Source organism: Neophocaena asiaeorientalis, unplaced genomic scaffold, assembly GCF_003031525.2.
Source record: "Neophocaena asiaeorientalis asiaeorientalis breed wild unplaced genomic scaffold, Neophocaena_asiaeorientalis_V1.1 scaffold249, whole genome shotgun sequence".
Taxonomy (NCBI): Eukaryota; Metazoa; Chordata; class Mammalia; order Artiodactyla; family Phocoenidae; genus Neophocaena; species Neophocaena asiaeorientalis.
The window spans coordinates 7778410-7801974 of record NW_020172625.1 but is presented as its reverse complement, the minus strand read 5'-3'; the positions used below and the strand labels follow the sequence as shown (position 1 = coordinate 7801974).

Here is a 23565-nt window from a genome sequence, read left to right as displayed (position 1 = left end):
TGGGGGGGATGTGTTGCTGGGTAAGTAATTCACAGTTTTCTAATTCTGAGTGACTGTGTTTTATCTTCATGTACCTGTTGGTGATCACCTATGTGGTGCCCAAGGTGGACACTGCCTGATCTTCCAGTCTGTGCAAGGGACACATTGGATCACGAGGAAGAAAGTAAAAAAAAAAAAAAGAAAGAAAGAGAACAGAAAGACATGGAGTTGGTGGTACACACAGCACCCACAGGCCAAATTTATGCCACGGACTTCCTAGTCCTGGATTAAGAGGAGATGGGACTCAGAAATTCTATGTCCTTGTCTTGTTGTGCTTTCTGTCAGACTCTTGTGTCCTGGGTCCACCACAAGCATTTGTGGGCCCACGGTAAGAACACAAAGGAGACCCACATACCTTATGTCTAAGTATTTAAAAGTTATAAGTCAAGTGGACAATCAGATAAATGGCATACCTTGACAAATGTACCTTTATAATGACCTGGAGGGCCAGTCTGGAATTTAGAATTTTCAGACTCCCCACACCTCCTCGTTGGAATACAGTGGCATAGGGAGAGCTGGGCCCTGACATTTGCCCAATTCTCCCACCCACCCTGGCCCTGTCCTCAACTCTGAGGGACAGTGTGGACAACCCAGACTGCCCAGCTGGTCCTTGGTTACCCTATGGCCAGGGGTTTTCCCACCAGTGGTGCCATTTACTCCCTCAAGGATAGACTTGGGGATGAGGTCTGCAGAAGCCCTCAAAAGTGGCAGGAAGCCATTGGTCAAGGTGGGGAGGGGACTGCTGGATTCCAGATGGGCACAGTCCTTTGGCCCCATGGATCTCTCGACCCATAAGCAGGGATGCCTCATGTGGCAAGCCAGAGCAGAACCGTCTAAATTATGCGTCCCAGGTCAGGGCCCCTCTTGCTTGGGTCTAAGAGTGATACTTATGTGTCCTGGTGTCTACTCCAATTTACAAATCATGCAAAATGCACAGAATGTTCTCTTTGAACCAGCCTTGGAGGCAGGAACTGATGTGCCACCACCCAAAATGTGCAACCATGCATGTGTTATCCTGCTGTTTCGGGTGGACTAAATAAATAAACCCAGTTCCCAGCATTCTGTGTGGTCAGACATCACCTAATAAAAATGTGCTTTTTAATTGTCATTTTTATTGTTTGACTTTTGCTGGTGGAGGGTTTAAACTCAGAAACCACTAGGTCTTAATTTGTTTTCATCCATCATGGCTGGCTTCCTTTCTCCTGTCTCATTTTGAAACTTTTGGACCAGCTTCACCATTGGGTTAATGTAAAATTAATCGCACATTTCTCTGTTTGCTTTGGTAATGTGTAGCTTATTGTTTTAGACACTGTCAGGTGGTAATTATGTAAAAACACACTAAGAAATACTGGTACATTTCTATTCTCCCCGACTATTTTTTAAGCTGTTTAGAACGGGGCCCAGAACCAAGATACCGATTCCCTTCAGCCCTCGGGCAGCTGGTGAGGCCTGGTGGCTAGAGGCTGGCCTAGCCTTTGACTGCTGATTCCATTTTCTAGAAGCCTCATTCATTTACCCCAATGTGTCATCAATATCTTACCATTTTCTAAATATGCCTTGAAGTTAAAGAGGTTTGGTAGCTTTACAAAAGTTGTTTCACTTTGAATGTATCTGCGGATACATGTATTCAGGGTCACTCTAAGTTACTAATCTAAATAATACTGGTATTTCCTCCAATTTAGCAGTTTACTCACCTTAATCTTCTGAAATGCTTTTCCTTCCTCCTCCTCTTAATTTCTCCCAGTCCCACTAATTCCTCAATGTCTTCCTAAGTTATTCAATCATCAAACAGTTACCAAGCTCATAGTTCCAGCTTCTCCATGAAGCCTTCCTTGACCACACTGGTCGGCCACAAACTCTCCCTCTCCCTCTTTGAGACTCATAATGTATATTATCTCCACTATTTATTTACACACAGCACCTTGTTATTTCAGTTCTGCGTTTACATACATAGATCCAGTCTTCCCAATGAGATTATAGATCCCTGAAAGAAAATACTAAAGTTTTGTATTTCTCACTCCACCTACTGAAGTGTATTTAGCATCTATATAAAATCTGTTGACTAACTGATCATGACTGCATTAATAATAAATATCACTTACTGAGCACAGTGCTTAGAGCAGAGTCTGTGAAGAGTCCAAACGAACTGGGCTGAATCCTTATTAACTGTGCCACCTCAGGCTACTGACAACTGTTTCCTCATCTGTAAAATCAAGATCAGAAGGGGACTTCCCTCATGGGATTGTTTGAGAATGAAATGTCATAATACCTGAAAGCAGTACCTAGAAGAATTAGTATTCAGGGAACATTAGATGGCAATGATAAGAATCATAATGTTCGAGGCATGGGGATGAATTCTTTACATGTCTTACCAGTTTAATTCTTACTATAATCCTATGAAGTAAGAACTGTTACTATACCTATTTTACAGATAGGAAAACCGAGGCTTAAGGAACATAAGTTTCTAGCCCAAGGTCACAGAAGAGGATTTGAAGTCCAGGCAATCTGACTGCAGAGCCCACCTTCTTAATCACTATAGGATGCCAATGGCAAAGACAGCAGAATCAGAAACTAATGGCATTGCCCCCTTTAAGCCATTTGCTGAATAAACATGTTGGGAAAGTGCAAGAGTACATGTAAAGCAGTCCTGTGCCCTAAACTGGAATTGGGATTCAGATTTGTCTGAGCCTGTGAACAACCTGGTAGGGAGGGTCGCCAGAAGTCAATGTCAATGAGGTTTTTGGCTGAACCCGGAGTGGGAGGGGTGGCGTGACTTGGTGCCTGATGTTGAGAGACTAGGGAAGGGAACAGAGCATGGCATTTGATTCCATACTGTCTGAAGCCTCCTGGGCAAGAGGCTGCAGACAGATGATGAAACAGATGTTTTCACAAGGGAAGCTGAGACACAGAGGTATAAGCAACCTGGCTGCAGGCCTGGTGACAGGCTGTGATGCAGAGCAGGGTGAGTGGTGTTCTCCCCACAGTTAGGGCCGGGCTGTGCTGCAGTGCAGGCTGCAAAGGGGGCTGTGCTGCCTGGGCATCCTCAGCACCAGGCAGGGCACCTTGGGGGCAGACATCTTGTCCTCACTGAGGGCTCAGGCAGGAGCAGTGGTGGAGAGGTTCCTCAAAGTGGCTTCCTGGGCAGAGCAAGAGTGGAAGAACTGGAAAGCCATGAACACCTATAAGGCACCTTCTGGGATTTATATTGAGCTACACTCCAGCATTACGTAGATGAATGCAACACAGTAAAATCCAAGTTACTACTTCTTATGGGCTGAATTGTATCCCCGTAGATGTGTATGTTGAAGTCCAACTCCCAGGACCTCAAAATTTGGAGATAAGACCTTTAAAAGAGGTGATTAAGTTAAAATGAACCTGTTAGGGTGGAACTTAATCCAACATGACTGGTGACCTTACAAGAAGAGGAAGAGAGGCCAGGGGTGCACTTGCATAAAGAGGCAACCACATGAAGAGGCAGCAAGAAGATGGCCATCCACAAGCCAGGGCCTCCTCAGAGAGGCCCTGAGGAAATCAACCCTGCCAGCACCTTGATCTTGGATTTCCAGCTTCCAGAACTTTGAGAAAATAAATGTCCACTGTTTAAGCTACCCAGTCTGTGGTACTTTGTTAAGGCAGCCCAAGCAAACTCATACACAATCCCTAAGACGATCAGTTTCATGCCCTCAGGCTGGCAAGACTTGGGGCAACTTGAAGTAGACCCACATTTAACTCTCACCATATGTGAGGCAGGCAGTATCACTCATTTTTACAGAGTAGGAAACCAAGGTTCAGAAAAGGTAAATAGCCTGCCCAGGGTCACAGAGCTCCTAAGTGATGGAGGCTGGATTCAAATCCAGGTCTTTGTGACTCCCCAGTTCGTACTCTATGTGACACTGCTCTCAACCGTGATGTGTTTTACGCACATACTAATCACTAAGTGATGAGCAGGACAGGCACATCTCCTACTGCCCTGATGATGCAAAGAAAACTGGTTCTTCATTTATGAATTCACTGCAATTGACTGTGTGGTAACATAAAATCCAGAAAGATCTGCTAGCAAAGGAATATTTGATTTTTCAAAAACACTAAAAAGAAAAAAAATCCTAAGTAATTGCTGCTCCCTGCCATAAAATGATTCTACTAAAATGATGTCGAGTGGAGCCTGAGGGGGTAACTAGATCCACAGGCCTATCCCCAAGTACGTGGGTATTGGGCAACCAGGGGAAATAAAGGAAATGGGACGGGGAGGAGAGAAGATAGGGATTTCCCTCCATTTCTCAAAGACTATGTTCTCATCGTTGTACCCCTAGGGCCTTACGGGGCTTGGAATACACGACTTTCAATGTATGCTTGCTGATTGACTGAACAAGTGAGCAAATGAGCAAACATTCGAGTTCATGAATGAACTCGACCCCTTAATAAGAAGAGAAAAATCCTTAGGCCTTTTCAATGACCTAAATTTGTCAAAGTATTTTGGGCTTTTCCTAATTTACTTTCTGTTTCACTTAATCAAATAAGATGTCACTTAAAAGGGAAGTAAAGATTAGACAGAAGAATTAAGCCATAGACCAAAGCAGGGCAAAAAAGGGGCTCCTGCCTGCATATTTGAATAGTATAAATGAAAATGTGTCTCCTTGTCACCCTTTACAGTCATCTTAGAAATCAGCTTCACCCCACTGTCTCAATGGGTAAGCTCGGATATATTTGTTTCAGGTGGATGTTTTTGGCCTGTGTATGGTGAACTACAGTCAGAGATGCTGACAGCTCAGAAAATGGAATACAATGGTAAATATAGGCCACAGTCATCCAAATCTTGTGAGCCGCATAGAATTTCTTCAGGCTGATGATTTTTAAGAGCTGTCTTCAGAGCTTGCTGTTATTATAATTGTTATTAAAAATAATTATCTAATAGGCAGAGCACAGAGGACTTTTAGGGCAGTGAAACTATTCTGTATGATACTATAGTGGTGGGTACATGTCATTATATATTTGTCCAAACCCACAGAATGTACAACACCAAGAGTGAACCCTAATATAAACTCTGAACTCTAGGATAATGACATGTCAATGTGGATTCATCAGATATTACAAATGTACCACTCTGGCGGGTGACGCTGATAATGAGGGGGGTCTGTGCATGTATGGGGGCAGAGGGTATATGGAAAATCTCTGTACCTTCCTCTCAGTTTTTCTGTGAACCTAAAACTGCTCAAAAACACTAAGTCTATTAAAAAAATTATCTGCTAAAATAATAAATAATATAAAAGATATCCCCTCTTCCACACGCTAATCAAAAAAAAGTGGCTAGAAAGCTTATGAATGGGAAAACAAAGCGAGATGTCCTTAAAGTTTTTAGGTACTATTCTAAAACCAACACTTTACTTTAGTGTACTTTCCTGTGTACTCTATTCAGATTTTGATAACATCTGAATGTTATCAACATTTGCAGGACAAAAGAAGTGTTTTTTCACCCTACCTTGGCATATTACAATTATTAGTGCAGTAGCTAAAATAATCTTGTTTTTATCTTAGATGTTATTTATCTATTAGTATGAAGAATGTAATACATTAGGGTGAGTTACTTTGTGTTGCTACCCGCCCAACGTTCATTGGGGACAGAGATGCTTCTAGCAACTCAAAAAGTTTAAATAGTTTTTCCTCTTTTTTCAGTAAAATCATCAAGTTATTATTAATTTTTAACTCTATCTGGGAAAATTTTAATGAGCTTTCAATTACAATGTTTCTATTTAACTTGCAAATGGATGATACCTCCATCCTACTATCTGCTATTATTATAAACACAGCTTTGAGTCTGAACAATCCAATGCTGATTAGAGGTTTTCAGCATTAAGCCTTGGCCTCATTTCTAAAGTTTAACAAATAACACAATACATAATTCTCTGGCATGTCCAGTCCTTTTGTGTCAGGCAGTTGAAGCTCTCTCTACTCACATGACAAGCAAACAGAAAGCATACTATAATCAACTGAGCAGCCTATGATCAACTTTGCTCAGAGCTGTCCCTAAACTCCCTGTAAGTCCGTGGTGGTTCTCAGACAAAAATATGGCAAGGCATTTTTCTCTAATGAAGAGAAAATCTCTGATTAAGAGCATCTGATGTTTCTTATTTTTTAAGCGATTATGAATTGAATTAGCACAGGGCCTAGCCACAACTGTCTCTCCTGTATTATTTTCACTCACTTCTGCTACACAAAGCCAATCATTTGTGAGGTGCTGGCCTTTATAATGTGACCATTATAATACGTAATGGGACCATTATGTTAATTAATTAATTGAGCAATAATGCAGACAGCCCATTCCCATTATCCTGAAATAGGACACATTCCAGCCACGTCCGTGAAATCAGTAGATGCGGCAGTTATTTCCATGTTTCTTGCATGTCTGCAGATAGTCAACCAAACATTAATAATGCACTTGAAAATATGAAGTCACAGCTGGTAGCTAACAGCTCTGAACTCAGGGCATCTTCACAAGCTTGGTTACTTTCTCTCTTCATTGACAGCACATGTTTAAGTTGCAAATAGTAGCGACTGAGCAGCATCTCAGCTGCCTTCCCATGACAGACATTTTCAACCATTTGGTGCCCCCATACATGCAAAGATCTAAGTAAGTTAACAGTATGCAAAGCTTTTAGACCACTCCAGTGACAGGACTATCACTCTGTCTGACTCCAGAATCAACTCCAAACCACTTTGCTCTAACGTCAGTAATTTCTTTCTTATCCCAAGCAAGGTTATCTTATGGCTAACATGTTCCCCCCTCTGGGAAAATGTTCTTATTAGATGGATGAATAAGGTGGCTAAGAATGAAGAAGCTTACTCCTCAAGGAGAATCTGTCCAGGAGAGTCACTCTGACCCCCCAAAAGCCCTGGGGGGGGGTAATATGTCTAGAGCATAACTAGATTAATTGAATTTCAAAATCTTAAATAATTTCTGGTGGTATGGATGCTGTGTGCCATGCCACAGATCCCCCTTCTAGGACTGAAGGATTTATTCCTCTAGCTGTTTCTGGGAAGGATGTCAACTGACTGTCCTCAGGGCTGTTCCACCCAACGTCACATCCCTTCCTGGGGCAGCCAGCATCCAATGATTGGTCCATGCTTCCTCCTCTCAAATAAGAATAACTCTGAAAAGCCATCCTGGATTCAGTGCTCCCTGTGGGGTCCCCTAGACCTTGATTTAGATGACATGACAACACTAATGATTTCCCTTCCTAATCCCACTTCCTTCCCGTTCCCTTCTTCCACAAGTTTTGAACCTTAAAGCACTCCCTAATAAACAATTTGCATACTAATTTCCACCTCAGAGTCCATTTCCTGGAGAGCCAACATGCAATATCTGGCTTTCCCGTTTCCTTACCTTATACGACATACTATCACTTTCTTGCAGTTGTAATTAGCCAGTGGAGGATGTGTTAATCATATATATGTATGATTTCCACATGGGATTTCTGAGGGATTAGATCCTGCCTATTTTACACCACTTACACTACTCTATACTCGCTGAAAATCAAATACAGTTACAATTTAATGAAGATTCACTGAACAGAAGAAGCTCCAGGGTAGGGTGGGGTGGTAAGTATTACTACTCACAGTAAGTGGTAAATATCCTATTTGGGGCTAACTAGTAACTTCAGGGGACTGCAAGTGAGTTAAATTCATTTGGGGCTAGCATTATGCACAGGCAGCTACATTAAACACTGGGAAGTGCCTGCATATTGTTTCCCTTTGGGTACGTTTGGGGTTGGGGAAACTGACTTTTTGCAAAGCAGTAAAGTGAATAGTTTGTTGATTTTTAAAATTCCTTATTTCAAGAAATTTTTGGAAAATGTCTTCCCATTATCTGTTTTTCACTCTGCACACAGAATTTTATATGTTAGCCTTTTGGATTTGTTTAGTTGATCCGAAGTTAGAATTAGTTAAGAAAATTATTACTAGTAAGTAATGTTATTGTCAAACAAATAGACTTAGGAATAATGTAAGCCATAATTAGTTGGTGTCACCTTACCCCTTAAGATCCAGGGGGCATAGGCTCAACCCTTTATCCCATATGGAAAGTCCAAGGCATCCCTCAACAATTCTACGAATTTCTGGAGGGCTTATATTCTCAGTGTCAGCTCTGACTCCAAGTTCCTATTCTGTTGAATTTGCTGAGTTTGGAATTGATCTTTTCATCATCTCTTGTCTTCCTTATTTCGTACCATGTCAATACAATGTAGAACCCAGTCTTTCTTCCTCCCTCCCTCTCTCTCACACACATACAGTCCACACAAGGCATTCTTGTATGTAGCCAACTTTACTAGAGTTTTGAAAAGATGAGTTACTTTATGAAGATTACAAAAACATGCATATGATATTCGTCATCCTTGCTTTTTAAAAACGTCTTCCATCCTTTTCTACAACAATTGGCACTCCAGCCTCCCTCTCTTCATTCCTCCCTCCCTGTGTGCGCACTCTCTTTTAAAAGAAGGAAAAAAATCCCCTCATTCTGTTATAGAGAATAATTCAGCCCTAACAGACACATATTAGGTCATTTTGACTGCAAGTGACAGAAAACCCAATTCAAACTGGTTTATGCAAGAGAATCTGTTGAGTCTTCTAATAAAAGTTCAGGACTAGATCTTGTTTCAGGTATGGTTGGATATGGGGACTCTGCCCTGCTTGCAGATCAGCGTTCCTTCTTTCAGTCCGTCGGCTCCATTCTCCCTAGTACTGACTCTCTCTCACATATCTTTTGCTCATTGTTGCAAGATTACTGTACTAACTTTTCACATCTTTCAGCATTCAACACCAACTTAAAACATGGGCCTGCCTCAATCCCAGAAGTCTCAGCAGTCTCACTGCATTGCACTGGCGCGAGTGAATCACGTGCCGATCCCTCAGCCTATCATTGTGGGTAGGGGCATGCAGTGCTCCAGGGGTAGGATTAGTCTGATTCAAACCACGTGGAAAGGGAATTCCCTGGCGGTCCAATGGTTAGGACTACTGTCACTGCTGAGGGTCCGGCTTCGATCCCTGATTGGGGGGAACTAAGATCCCACAAGCCCCACAGCTCAGCCAAAAAAAAACAAAAGAAATGTCCAAACCACATGGAAGGAGCGACTGGCTCCTCAGAAGGAAACCAGTTACGAGAGACACGGAAGGGTGAAACATCACAGAGCAACAGCCGGAAACATCAAGATCCCGTAAACGCCTGACGCACCCACACAGTCAGCTTAGGCATCCCTCTGAATACCGAAGGACTCCCTGCAGTTTTAAAATAATTACCTGCTCAGTTAAGTCTGTAGACAAAGGCCATCTTTCTACTCACCGATAGTTTAGAGAAGGAGAGTTCATTTTTACAGATACTCTAAAAAGGCCTGCAGGTGCCAGAAATGTTCCATGTCTTGATGGTAGTAATGTACATGGGTGTATACAAATGTAAAACTTCATCAAGAAGTACACTCAAGGTTTGTGCATTTTACCATATACGTGTTATTACACTTCAGTTAATTTTATTTTCTAATTTTCTGCAAGATGACCAACAAATGTCCAGTGTGATTTGGAGTGCAATCAAGCCTCTTATCTTCAGTCTGCCTTTATACTAAGCCTTATTCACCCAAGGTGAAGACATAGCTTAGCTGAGGTCGCCAGGATAGGAAATCTAATATGGGTTTGGGCTTAAGTCTTAGTTGGTATTAATACAGTTGTGTTTGTCTGAAGTCTCTTTTGGGACATATATATCCCTCAGAAACTTAATATATTTACATAAACATTTAGAGGCTGAAGATAACCTGAAAGATAATGTCTATAATTAAGGCTTCTAAATATTTTCCTAAATTATTCAGGTTAACATATTTAAGGCAGAAAAATAGTTTGCCTTCTATCAGAAATAGAGTTAATCAAAGTCATTAGTCCTTAGTGAAACAACCTCATCAGATTTTCCCTCAGAGCAGATTATAATGGACTTTGAATCCTGTACTACCTATATGACTTTGGGCAAGTCACTTGCTTGTGCCTGAGCTTCAGTTCCACACCTGTAAAATAATAAGTGAGGTTCCCCTCTTCCAAGGCTGCCCTGAGAAACAGAGATGGCATGCACAAAAGGTCCTTGTGAATTGGTTAAGTCTTATTATTATTCTGATCCCCCCCTACCAACTGTTTTTGATAGGATTAATCACATTTTTTTCAGTGCCTCTTTTGAACTTATCTTCTTTGAATGGATTTTTCCTTCATAATTACTTCTAAGTTTAAGTGATTCAAGGGGTTGGTCCAGCAACCCCTTCCATTTCCAATACATTAGAACACCTTGCTTGAATTTCATCTTACATTTTTCAGATGCTGTATCTATATGGTTTCTTATCTTTCTAGATCTTTTGCAGTTCAATCTTCTAATTCATTCTGCTTACAATATTATTCCTCTTTGAAATTTCATTGTCAACTGTGGCCAACCTGAGTAAGGACAGTTCTTGATTTCTCTTCATCTGTTTCAATCGTATACTTCTCTGACTGTACAAGTACGATGAATAAGGAATAATTGTTGGTACAGAGAAAGTGGCAATTTTCTTTTTGAAAGGTGGGATTATTCTTACATAAGGAAAAGCTTACTGTTTTTCATAAGCTTCTGCAGAGAATTATGAGAAAGGAGATTTAATGAGAGTTGTAAGAACATTTTACAGATTAGTTCACTACCTCAGGTCTATGTACAGAGTGTCTAGCAAGTAGAAAGCATAATTTTAGGTATTTAACTTATACTTTTATCTAATTTAATCCTTCTACAAGTTTGCTATTGTTTTCTTCCTTTTACGCGTGTGTTAACTTGTCCAAGGTCACACGGTAAGTTACATGGAAGAGACATATTTGGATAGAGATGCATCTAAATCTAATGCTTGTGCTTTTTCCAAAAGATATTCTTCAGAGGCCCTTATCTGGTAGAGTTCAGTGGATCTCCAACCAGGTAAAGATAAGACATAAGCTTTGGTAACAGAATACTGACTTGCTAGCCACATGGTTTCTGTACAGGATTCATATATTTCCTTTTAACTAGGGTGTAAGTCAGGAAGGAAGGAACAAAGGAAGAAAAACGGTCACTTTACTTCTACTGAGGACTGCTCAATAATAATAATAATTTATAAAATGCCAGTCTTAGATTGCTTCAATAGGAAATTCTATTACTTATAAAGAAGGTATCCTAGAAAGTGGGTTATTCAGTGTAAGGATGGATCACCAAGCAATTAATAGAATTAGCCTTAATGAAAATTACAGTGTCTAAGATCCAAGACCAATAATTGCCACCTTCCAGGACAGTAAAACCTGGACTCAAGGGCTTCCCTGGTGGCGCAGTGGTTGAGAGTCTGCCTGCTGATACAGGGGATGAGAGGCCCGCGTACCGGAAAAAAAAAAAAAAAACCTGGACTCAAAAGCCTTCTGGGAAACTGTAATTTTATAATGTAATTACTTCTTTTAATATTAAAGTGTAAAATTGAAAAATTTGAGAAGACCATCTCAGTATGTCCTCATGGGGGCACATCTGTATTATAAGTTTGCAAACCCAAATGGCTAGAATGATACAGTTATCAACATTTAAACATGCTAACATGCACATGACTAATATTATTGACATGTTGAGCTATATTCAGGTATTTGTTTATTAAATTAGCATATTGCTAGGAAAAATGTATAATTAAAAGTAGATACTAGTGCCTTCCCCTTCCATCCTTCGTCATTCTTTTGGAAAAGCAGACATTGTCAGTCACTATAAAGTCAAAGATGATCCTTATCCTAGACTCAGAGGCCCGGAAAGTATTACTGGGTCAGGGAGTTACTCAGATTTACAGTCCAAACAAGTTCCTACTCTGAGTGGCTGTGTGCATCACAGCTTTCACCTCCCTGCTGTTGAACCATAGCAGCTACTACTGCATTTCTGGGACTTTTTGTTGTTGTTGTTACTGCTTCTCATCTGTGGTTCTCCAGATCCATTGCTCAAGATTAACCAAACATAACACACAAAGATCCATGTTCAGCCTTGAAATATAAAAGCATTATGTCCAAATGTTAAAAACAAGGTCAGCAATAAATCATGTTGGAAAGAAGCAGAATGTCATAAACACAAGACAAGAGATTATAAATCATAATTCACAACACAGGGCTCCACCATCCTAAGAAGTTTGGAAGAAAAAGGACAAAACGTTCAGAGGGTTCAGAGGGAAAGGCAAAGGGGAAAGGTCACAAGCCCAGACAGACTAACTAGGTGTCATAGTAACATTGGTTTGCTCGTTTATTGTTTTTCATCCTGGTGAACGCGGTGCTGATAATACTAAACTTTTTGTTTGTTTGTTTGGCTGGTTTTCAAAGGTCACTCTAGGAAGTGCGATATCAGTTACTTAGAGGACCCTAAATTTCATGTGCTCAGTTAAAGATGTTCCTAACATCTTAAGGGCAAAACACTGAAAATCTTATAGTAGAAACAGTAAACTTACATTGAGTTCTTCTGGTATCCCTTGGGAATGTGGCATCATCCCGACTTCTTTCAATACATGGTAGCAAATCACTGACACAAAGAGAAGAATGATTCACTATAAGTTAGAGAGAAGCCACAACCACAAATCTAAATGTCATCTTTCTAGGTCAACTACAAAGCTAATAATGGTATAAAACTACTAATGACTGTACATCATATTTTCCTTGTGATGAAACGTAATTACAATATGTTAATATTTACAAATCACATTGAGGCTCACAGATGAAGTGATAAGTACATAAATATTACATAAATAAGCGATTACACAAGCAAGTTATGCCTCTGAAATTGTGGACTGTAAATCTGAAAACACTAATTGCTTTACAGGACCCAGGCCCATAGACAACATGGGAAGCGATGCTGTTTAGAATGAAATCAACTCCTCTCTACCAAAGAAGAAAATAAGGTTCCAATCTACCTAATTTTTTATATACCACTGGAGAGATTCTGAACACACAGTATCAGTTCAGGATAGTTGATTTGAGAACATGTATAAGTAAATGGCCTGATCCTTTTCTATTATGTGTTCATGTGCAGGCAGTGCCTAAAAATAACTTTTAAATATTTAAAAATATTTGATGGCCAGTATAGTGATAGGGAAATATATGTGGGGGTAACTCATTCTTTGACTCATATTCAGGTGAGATGTAAATATAAAGTACTGCAAATATCCAAATGTGATTATGGAAAACTTGATTTTCATGAATTTTCTTTTTTTAAGTATAGTATTTTAATCTTTTATAAATAGGAAGGAAAATGGGGAGAAATGGGGAGCAGGAAATCACATTTCTAGTTAATTTTTTTTTTTTTTTTTTTTTTGCGATACATGGGCCCCTCACTGCTGTGGCCTCTCCCATAGCAGAGCACAGGCTCCGGACGCGCAGGCTCAGCAGCCATGGCTCATGGGCCCAGCCGCTCCGCGGCATGTGGGATCCTCCTGGACCGGGGCACGAACCCGTGTCCCCTGCATTGGCAAGCGGACTCCCAACCACTGCGCCACCAGGGAAGCCCCCTAGTTAAATACTTTTAACTCACAGCTTTGGAAACTCAAGATTCCAGATCAGTTTGGAAGTTTAAAGAAAGCAAGAATCCAGTCTGCCATATTATACACAGCATCTGGGGATGTGATAAGCTTACTTTTCCCCCCATTCAACAATTCTCTACAGACTCAACTGTAACAATGAGGAGCAGAGAAAATTGTCTTTTTTCTCACTTGATTGCTTTAAAATGACTTATGGCAAAATACCTTAAAATTGCCCTAGAATCAAAGGGCTTTTCTTTGTAGTTCTTCACAAAAATAACTGCACAGGTATTAACTAACCCAAAAGAGCTTTGGTTCTGGGCCCAGATCACACACTAGGAAATTTAGCCCTATTTTACTGGCTTCTTTATTTTTTTATAACATCTTTATTGGAGTATAATTGCTTTACAATGGTGTGTTAGTTTCTGCTTTATAACAAAGTGAATCAGTTATACATATACATATGTCCTCATATCTCTTCCCTCTTTACTGGCTTCTTCCATATTTTCTGAATTTCCTACAAGGGACATATAACACTTTTACAATCAGAAAAAAATCACATAAAGAAATTTAGTTCATATCCAAAACTTGCTCAAGGTCAAAAAAAATGAGAGGATAAGCTGGATATCATGTTGTAAGTTCTATAAGCTCCACCACCTTAGTCTGTGTATAGCCTTAACAATTATTTCTTATGTTTAGTAGCAAACATTTTGGATGATATAAACAAACACTATTACTTCTTCGCCCCTTACTGATGAGCACTGAAGCATGTGTGCACTTACATAATTTTCTTCAGCATGGAGGTTAAAAAATAAATTATCCAGCAGCTTTACAAACAATGTGAAGGCTGTGTTAATAAATCTGAAGCTCTGGACAGCGTTAAGCCATCTGCGATTTTTGCTAGGGGGAGGCTGACAGGCCTATCAAAGAGAGCAAGGATGAACTTCTCAACTGAAAATTATTATTTTAGGGTGTGTAAGGCGAGGCAACACATTCTCATAAAAATTTGGAGAGACTGAAGCAGCAGGAAGCTGAAGATTTACCACCAGCTCTGATACTTACAAGCTCTGTGACCCTGGACCATTTACTTAACCTCTCTGAGCCTCTGTCTCCATTTATAAAATGATAATAATAGGACCTATTTGGAGTGTTATGGCAAGGATTAAACTAGTTAAAGTGCTTAGGACATCTACTAGGACATGGAAAGTGCTCAAATGTTAACTCTTATAGAAACCAGAACGGTCTTCTCCACTTACATAACAATGGTGTAAAAATGAAAAGCAGAGTTTGAACGTTTTAAAATATATTCATTACACAGTAGACTAGGCTGGACCACTAAGTTCCCTTACCTTCACGCTAACAGTACTATTTGGTATTCGAATCTTCAGCAGCCCCTAAAACGATGCCACCTGAGTAGTTGCTCATCCTAGAAGTGGCAAATGGAAATTCCCTGTGCGAAATTAGAGAAAGCCTATGCTTGCGTTAAAGGCTCTAGAAGGTTGTTTCTAGAGAGAAAATCATGTTCCATTGGAGGATAAGAATCTGCTTATAACATTAATGGTAAACCATTCCCAAATATTCACTTAGAGTGAGAGAATTGCTAATAACTTGCCCCATGTTGATTTTTCCTGACTGCCCCATACAACAGGTATTGTTTTAATCCCTGAAGAAAACTGAGGCTCAGGGAGGTTTTGCTCCCTGTTACACAACAAGTAAACGGCAGCCTGGGCACTCTGGTGTTTAACTGTAAGTGGGGACATCCATTTATTTGAGAAAAAACATGTTAGTCTCACCCTTTAAAAAAAAAAAATGCTGGTGGTGCGGAGGACACCACTGACAAAGAGAACAAGGAGGAAAAATTTAGTCAGCAGTTTCTTTCCCTAGAGGGCAGAGCCAACCACAATTGCCCCAGAAGCAAAGCCGGAGCTGGCAGACGCCAGGGTGAAAGGACAATCTTCCCGGGAATCTAAGGAGAAGGTGTGCCTTCAAAAGGTAGTCGCCGCGGTACTGCTCCCCTCCCCCACTACCCACTAACCTGTGTGTCGCTAGTTTGGGTTTGCCAGCCGTCGCCAGGGAGTGGAGCAAGGCTCTGTGCTATAAACAGGAGTGAGTGCCAGAGCCCCCGGCCAGCCTCTCTCCAAGGCCGGACTGCCAAGGAAACCTGGCGTTGTGACAGCAAGGGCAATGCCGCACGGCCAGTAGTCACCGAAGAGCTACTCTGGGGAGGACAACCACCCCGCCCCTCAAGGCTCACCTTGAGTGAGGTCTCTCCCATTAGCGAGTTGTGTAGGCTCTTAAAATTCCTCTAGCCTGAGTGTTTCAGGAACCGCCGAGAAGTCAAATTGTGTGTGCGCGCGCGCGTGCGCGCACCGGTGTGAGCGTGCCCGTGTGTGCGTCCACGTGGGCGCGCGCGCGCACAAATGCCCAAGGTTTTCTAGAGAAAAGGTCGAGCTCTTGACCCTCATGGGAAAAACCATATTCAGGAGAAGAACATACCTCTGTCTTCCAGAAAAGAACACCGAGCTCACCACTTTTATTTCTGGAGCAAATGAGCCCAGGCTCTCAGCCCAGTTACCTCTTACAAAACCCTAAGGCACTTAAGAGAGACCACAGGGGAAAAAAATAACTCAACCCCTTTTCTAATCTAAACCTAATCCTCCTTAAACCTCGCCTGACCCGGGCTACCAGGAATGCTGCCAGTGCCAAATGATATGATGTTTATTCAGCTTAGGTTTTAGCCTGCTGCTCCTGAGCCACAAAATCAAAGGGGAATGTTCCAGCCACCACCTGCTGATGAATGGGTAAACAAGGGCCCGTCAAGAAAGAGGAGCCCCAGTGTTTGAAGACAATGCCTTTGTGTAGTTCTGGCTCACATAAGGGCACAGCTCCTAAGGAACAGGCTTGAGACATGCATAAATGCCGTGCCAACTAGTTCAGGAGCCGGGGTGCAGCTGTTCCTAATGCACCCTTTGCCCCCTGCTACCCCTCAAACCACAAGAGAGTACCCGGGACACCATGTCCCCTCTCCCAGAAGAAGCTGGCAAGGTACAGTTTGTGAACCAGTTAGGTTTATGTTGGAAGAGCATTTTCCACATCATTTTCTGAGAAGCCTCAGCTCTGTAAGAGCAGCATAGAGCTCAGAACACGACCTGACTCCCATTTTACCAGAGCAGTGGTTTTGATCTGTTTTAAATCTGGGGGACCTGCATGAGATTTGGGGGGTGGGGGGAGTTCTGTTGCTAAAAACAGAATGTTTGAAAAACATTCTTGTAGTATCAGATTCGGTACATCCTTACACAAGAGGGGTTTAAATGAAATAAGTCTTATAGATCCTGAGATCCAGCAAGCTGGTTTTGTTCTGTTTTCTCTGCTTCCTTCCTCTGAACAAATATCTCCTTATTACTCTTAAAATGTGTGATCAGATCAGCATCATCCTCTCAGGAATCATAACCCTGGGAAGAGTAGCTAACATTTATTCAGGGTCTGTTGTGTGTCATGTGATGTGCTGGGAGTTTTCGTGCATTATCTTACTGGAACCATTGCAGCCCTCTGGGTGGAGGATCGCTCTCCTTGGCTCTCAGGTGAGGGCAGTGAAGCAGAAACACAACTACAGCAATAACAACATTCACAACAGCAGCTTGCCTCCATGCACTCAGGGCTCTTAAATGATGGACCAGAACTGTAACCCAGGTAGTAACTCAAAACCTGAGTTCTGATTCTGTATAATGTCACCTCTAATGTTTAACAAGCAAGAGGTGTGTGTGCGTGTGACTGTGCATGTACGTGTGTGTGTAAATCAGATGTAAATTATTTTTACATCTTAAAAATAAATCTGCTCAATAGAGAAAGTCTGAAAGTAAAAATAGGAATAAAAAAATTACCCATCATTCCACCATTCCAAGACCACCAACTGTTAACATTTGGGCATATTTCCTCCCAGTGTATTTTTATGTATAATTTTTAGTTCTGCACATTTAAAACAGCTGTGATTGCCTATGCATATTTTATTTTGCATTTGTCAATATGACAACAAAATACGATGATGTTTTTCATAACATTTCAAATTCTCTGCCATTTTTACTGGCTAAATAATAGTCTTAGGTGGAGCAATTCAGTTTAACAAACATTTATTGAGCACATAGTATATAATACTGTTCTTTTCTTCAAGGAACTAGCAGTCTATTATAGGGAAAATAAGGCACATAGATAACTATATGGTTATAATAACTAACACTACTGAACATAGACTGTGTTCCAGGCACTATTCACATGAATGAACTCACTGAATTCTCTTAGCAACCTTATGAGTAGGGACAATCTCTCTACTCTTTTAATAGTTGTCAAAGACTGAGGCACATCTCGCTAACAAGATGGTATTTCTAGGTAGGATAATAGCTCTTTGAAGATGTCCACCTCCTAATCCCCAGAACAAGTTTGTGATAACTTGTTACAGCGGCCATAGGAAATGAAAACACTAGGATTCAAACCCTGGCAGTTTGACTTCTAGAGCCATTATTCTTAACTATGGTCATATATGTTGGGCAAGGCAATTAACTGTGCTCAGGGCACTATAAGCGCCTAAAGGACACTTAACAGAGCACTAGGGAAGAAGAGGAAGACAAAAACCAGGCTCTTTGAAGCTGGACAGGAGTTCTGAAGGCAGTGAGCGAAGGAAGGATGAGGAATTGAATTACCATACGAAGCTCTCCATGCTTTCATAAGTGAAAAAATTCTAATATTATGCACAATAGTTTTCCCATTTCTGTTTAAAGATATGTGTGAGTATATGTTTATAATCATAAGTGAAGGGAGGATAACTCCCATAGTTATCTCTAGACAGTGCGTTTGTGGGAAACGTAAGGGGAGATTTTTACTTTTTACTTACAAATTTTCGTATATTTTGAAAATATCTCCAGATGTGTACTTTGGGTTAAAATTTTTTTTGTAAAATAAGTAAAGTAGTATATATATAGACCATTTTTCTAAGTTGAAGAAAATAAAATGCATCACTGGGATGCAAATCTTTGTGCATAAAGCACTGTGCTTTCCTTAATACAGAAAATTCCTGGAGGTAGAATTGCTGAACCAATAAATAGAAACATTCGGAAAACCTTTATATATTTTAAAAATAAAATATACCAGAGGCGGTACCTAGTTAGTAAACCAAACTGTGTGAGAGGAGAGGAGATATTTAACAGGTGAACAGAAGAGATGATACTTGTCTACTCATATGTGAAGGTTGATACGTGGTATTCAATATATTAGTCTGCTAGTACCACAGACTAGGTGGCTTAAACAATAGAAATTTATCTTCTCACAATTTTAGAGGCTAGAAATCCAAGATCAAGGAGTTAGCAGGGCTCACTGAGGGTTCTCTCCTTGACTTATGGATGGTCTTCTTCTTGTATATTCACATGGCCTTTCCTCTGTGTATTGGATTAGGGTCACTCTAAAAACCTCATTTTAATTTAATTACCTCTTTAAAGACCCTATTTTCAAGGAAGATACCATGTTCTGAGGTACTAAAGATTAGTACTTCAACATATGAATCTGCCGGGCGGTGGGGGCGGAGGACACACAATTCAGCCCACAACACAAAGAAGGCTGTAGAAGAACGAATCAATACCAATGAAGAGAATTTCTGTTCACTGCGAGAAGGAAACTTTGTAATATTTTAACGTCTCCCATAATGGAACAGAGCTAGAAAATGACATGGTTGTTATGCTGATTTTAGGCTCACTCTTTATTCCCAGCCCTGCCCCAGTGCCGGCCTAGGTCAGTTGGGCTGGGCCACATGAAAACTGCATACACCCTGCTTGGACCTTTCTCTTTGGAAACTTAAACCTAAATCTGCCCTCAGCAACTGCATGACTCTTTCCCAGTACCCATCATGGTCCCACTTTGTTTCTGCAATCTATCTTCAAAGACAGCAGGATACAGTACAGCATAAATCATGAATAGGAAAAGAGTCTGGTTCCTTTCTCCTCCCAACAAAAGCTCCACTGTAATCTCTGTGTGCCCTTCACCTGTCTTTGATTCAGATCACAATCCTCTCCTATTGGAGTGAGAAAAGAGGGTGAGGATAGTTTCTTGAGCTTTTTGCTAAGATGACAGTACATTGCCAGTAAAGAGAGTTGTAGAGTCTAAATCAGGAATCAGCAAACATTTCTGTAAAAAGCCAGATAGTAAACATTTTAATGTTGCCGGCCACAGGATTGCTATTGGGAGTACTCAACTCTGCCATTGTAGTACCAAAGCAGCCACAGACAAAACAGTAAGGAAAAGAGCATTGTCATGTTCCAATGAAAAAAGCAGTGGACCACCTTTAATCTATGGGCTGTGGTTTGCTATAATTCAAGAAAACTGAGAATATTTACTAGGTTGAATGAAAGTATGCAGCGAGCCCAGACTGATAAAGTATGAATTGTATTAATTTCTTTTGTTGATTTACTTAATACACTATGTATATCTGGGTTTAAATTATAGTCTGGTTCCTTGTGAACACTCTCTGTTCATTTTTTATTAAAAAGAGGGAAGCTCTGAAAATTAGTTTAATAATACATATTTCTGAACCTGAACTTTAACTTTTTAAAAAAAGGTTTTGCCACATAATGCTTAGGTTAAATCTGCCACAGAAACAACACAACTGCAGGCTATAATTACAAAATAAGGCACAGAGATGAAGGTCAAGATAAGTCCCAAAGAGCTGGTGTTTCATTCTGTTATTCATTCAACCAATATTTGCATATGTGCTATGTGCAAGGCACTAGAGCAAGTACTTCAGAGAATTCCAGGATGAAATAGACATGAACCCTATCTTCAAAGTCTGTTTAATAAAGTGACAATAGAACACCCTGGCCATCGGTTGTTAGCCTAGGGAGAGCACGTAACCAAGTTACAATAAACAGCTATTCCTGTGCAATTTGAATCTAAAGTAGAATATCATGGCTGGGAGAGCATGCAACTATTTTATCAAGGAGAAAGTTCATTGCCTCATTCTGTGACGGGCTTATTTCATTTAGCATAATGTTCTTAAGGTTCATCTCTGCTGTCACAGATGGCAGCATTTCCCTTTTTAAGGCTGAATAATATTCCATTATATGTATAACTGCCTTCAAAGACCCATCCCTTCTCTGGGTCAAGTTATTTTTAAATTAGATTAGGAACCAATTTGTATTTAAATAAATAAATGAGTTGAGTTAAGCAGAATGAGAGAATAGGAAAATTTTTCAAAATGATGCCCCTTCCTATTTTATGCTTGCTATATGTAAGAATATACATGTAAGCATAACAACTTAGGGATTCATGGGGAAAGTGAAGAACAAAATATAAAAATTTCTTTGCAGAGTGCAGTTTGGATCCTTCATTTTCCCACCTCTTTAAATCTTAACTGCATAGTCCTGAGTTCCATTGAAGACCCACAGATTCCAATTCAACAGGGAGCTGTTTTCTCCTTCATGGAAGAATCTCCATTTTAATGATTGCTACCCAGGGCTGCCTTATTAACTAAAGTGGGCACAGAGACTCAACTCTCAATTGTTGGTGATTATTGTAAGGTAATTCTTGCCATTTTTCCCTCCCCCAAGGGGCAGTTTGGCAGAAAATGTCCCACGATTTTTTTTTTTTTTTTTTTTGCGGTACGCGTACCTCTCACTGTTGTGGCCTCTCCTGTTGCGGAGCACAGGCTCCGGACCCGCAGGCTCAGCGGCCATGGCTCTCGGGCCCAGCCGCTCCGCGGCATGTGGGATCTTCCCGGACCGGGGCACGAATCCGCGTCCCCTGCATCGGCAGGCGGACTCTCAACCACTGCGCCACCAGGGAAGCCCAGTCCCACTATTTATTTAACCAACTGAAAAGAAAATAAAACTAACAACCAAATAAATTTGGTTTTGGTTGGTAGAAGAATTGGCTGCCTATATGGTGCATCATGAAGGTTGAAGAAAAGGCTCATATCTGCCAGTATCTGTGTCCCACCAGTATGCCAGGGGGCAATTCTGTGGCTTGGGTTCTCCTAAATTCCAAATACATTACCTACAAGGTATAATAAGTTATACATTAAACTGTTATTTATTTCAACCACAGCTTATTCGCCTTTAGGCTCCTTATGCTTCTGCTAAAGCAGGTGTCTACAAGCTTTTTCTGTAAAGAGTCAGATAGTAAATATTTAAACTCTTTAGCCATTATGGTCTCTGTCACAACTACTCATATCTGCCATTATAGTACAAAAGAAGCCATAGACAATATGTAAATGAATATGTAGCTGTATTTCAATAAAACTTTAGTTATGGACCCAGAAATATGAATTTTATATAATTTTTACATGCTGAAAATTCTTCTTCAATCTTTGGGTTTTTTTCCCGCAGCCATTTAAAAATATAAAAACCACCCTTAGATCGGGGGCCATACGAAAACAGATGGCAGGATGGTTGGGTCATAGTTTGCAGACTCTTATTCTAAGCAAAAACCATTTGCTATTGTAAATACGTTTCCTATGCTATTCCACTGCTCCTGCTGTTTCTTCTACTTAGAATGTTATTTTCCTGTCCCTACACTTCCATATTGTACTCATAACCTGGTTCAATTACTCTCTCCCTTCCAAAGTAACTGCTCATACTCTTAAGTGCCTTCGTCTGTACCTCTCTGATAGCCTCAGTCACTTCTGATCTGCATTACTTTGTGGTACAAGATGCTTTATTTTTTTAGCCTCCATGGCACTGAACTTAACATAGAGTTAACACTCATAAATGTTTCTCGAGTCAAGGCAGCACCATTAGGGAATTCCCTGGCAGTACAGTTGTTAGGATTCTGCGCTTCTACTGCAGGAGGCACCTGCAGGATTCGAGCCCTGGTCAGGGAACTAAGATCTGGAAAGCCACATGGCATGGCCTAAAAAAAAAGGCAACACCATTAGCATTTAGGAAACAATATAAGAGTGGAATAAAAATAAAGTTGAAAGACAAGTGAAAGGTATGCTTAACACTTGTAGAGGGTTGAATGGAGGCCCCTAAAACAATATGTCCACCTTCTAATACCTGGACCTTGTGAATGTGACCTTATTTGGAAAAGGATCTTTGCAGATGCAATTAAATTAAGGATCTTGAGATGAGATTATCCTGGATTACCCAAATGGGTCTTAAGTCCAATGACAAATGTCCTTATAAGAGAGGGAAGAAGACATACAGAAGAGAGGGCCATTGAGGACGAGGCAGAGACTGGAGTGATGTAGACACAAAGATTGCCATTGCCACCAGAAGCTTAAAGAGGCAAGGAAGGAGTCTCCCTTTGAGCCCCCAGAGGGAGTACAGCCCTGCTGACACCTCAGTTTTGGTCTTTTGGCTCCAGAACTATGAGAAAATACATTTCTATTGTTTTAATCCACCCAGTTTGTTCTAATTGCTATGACAAAGCTCAGAAGCTGTAACAACCTCCTTCTCCAAGTTGAGTTAATATAGAAATAGCTATTATTTATTTAGCACTTATTATGTGCAGCTTTACACAGATTATTATATTAAATATTCACAGCTATCTGTTGAACTTGGCATTATCCTTATCCCTTGTACAGATGAGAAAACTGACATTCAGAGAAGTCAAGTAACCTATGTAAAGAGCTACTCAGCTAGTAAGTGATGGAACCAGAATTGAACCCAGCTGATCTGACTTCAGAGTTCCCTCCTCTTAATCACTGTATCATCTGTGAGCGTCTTCCTAATTATTCTTCTGATATTTCACATATGGTAAAAAAGATGCGGGAAATATTGGTTAATGGTTTCCTTCTTTGGGGGATGAAATTCCTCAAACTTGATTTCTACTATACCAGGAACCCATTCTTTTTTCTTTTTCTTCTTTTTTTTTGCATTAAATAATTTTGTATTATCTCACCTGTGATAAGAAACACCAGATAATTTCAATAAAATAAAACAGATATTTAAAACTTTTTACATATATTTTCTTGTTTTGCATTAAATAATTTTCTATTATCTCACCTGTG

The 23565-nt window shown here is 40.4% G+C and overlaps 1 long non-coding RNA gene across 2 annotated transcripts in view; it reads right to left on the bottom strand.

Annotated features, from left to right (window-relative positions):
• Nucleotides 1–15934, bottom strand: part of LOC112395610 (uncharacterized) — a 130866-nt gene extending 114932 nt beyond the window's left edge. Inside the window, exons 1-2 of one of the 2 annotated variants that reach the window (XR_003002409.1) lie at nucleotides 15832–15934; nucleotides 12516–12586 (exon numbers count right to left, since the gene is read on the bottom strand). This is a non-coding gene — a long non-coding RNA (uncharacterized LOC112395610). Of the gene's footprint in view, nucleotides 1–12515; nucleotides 12587–15612; nucleotides 15796–15831 lie in introns of those variants that run through there. The other variant, XR_003002410.1, reaches the window with a different exon arrangement.
• Between the last annotated feature and the right edge of the window lie 7631 nt (nucleotides 15935–23565).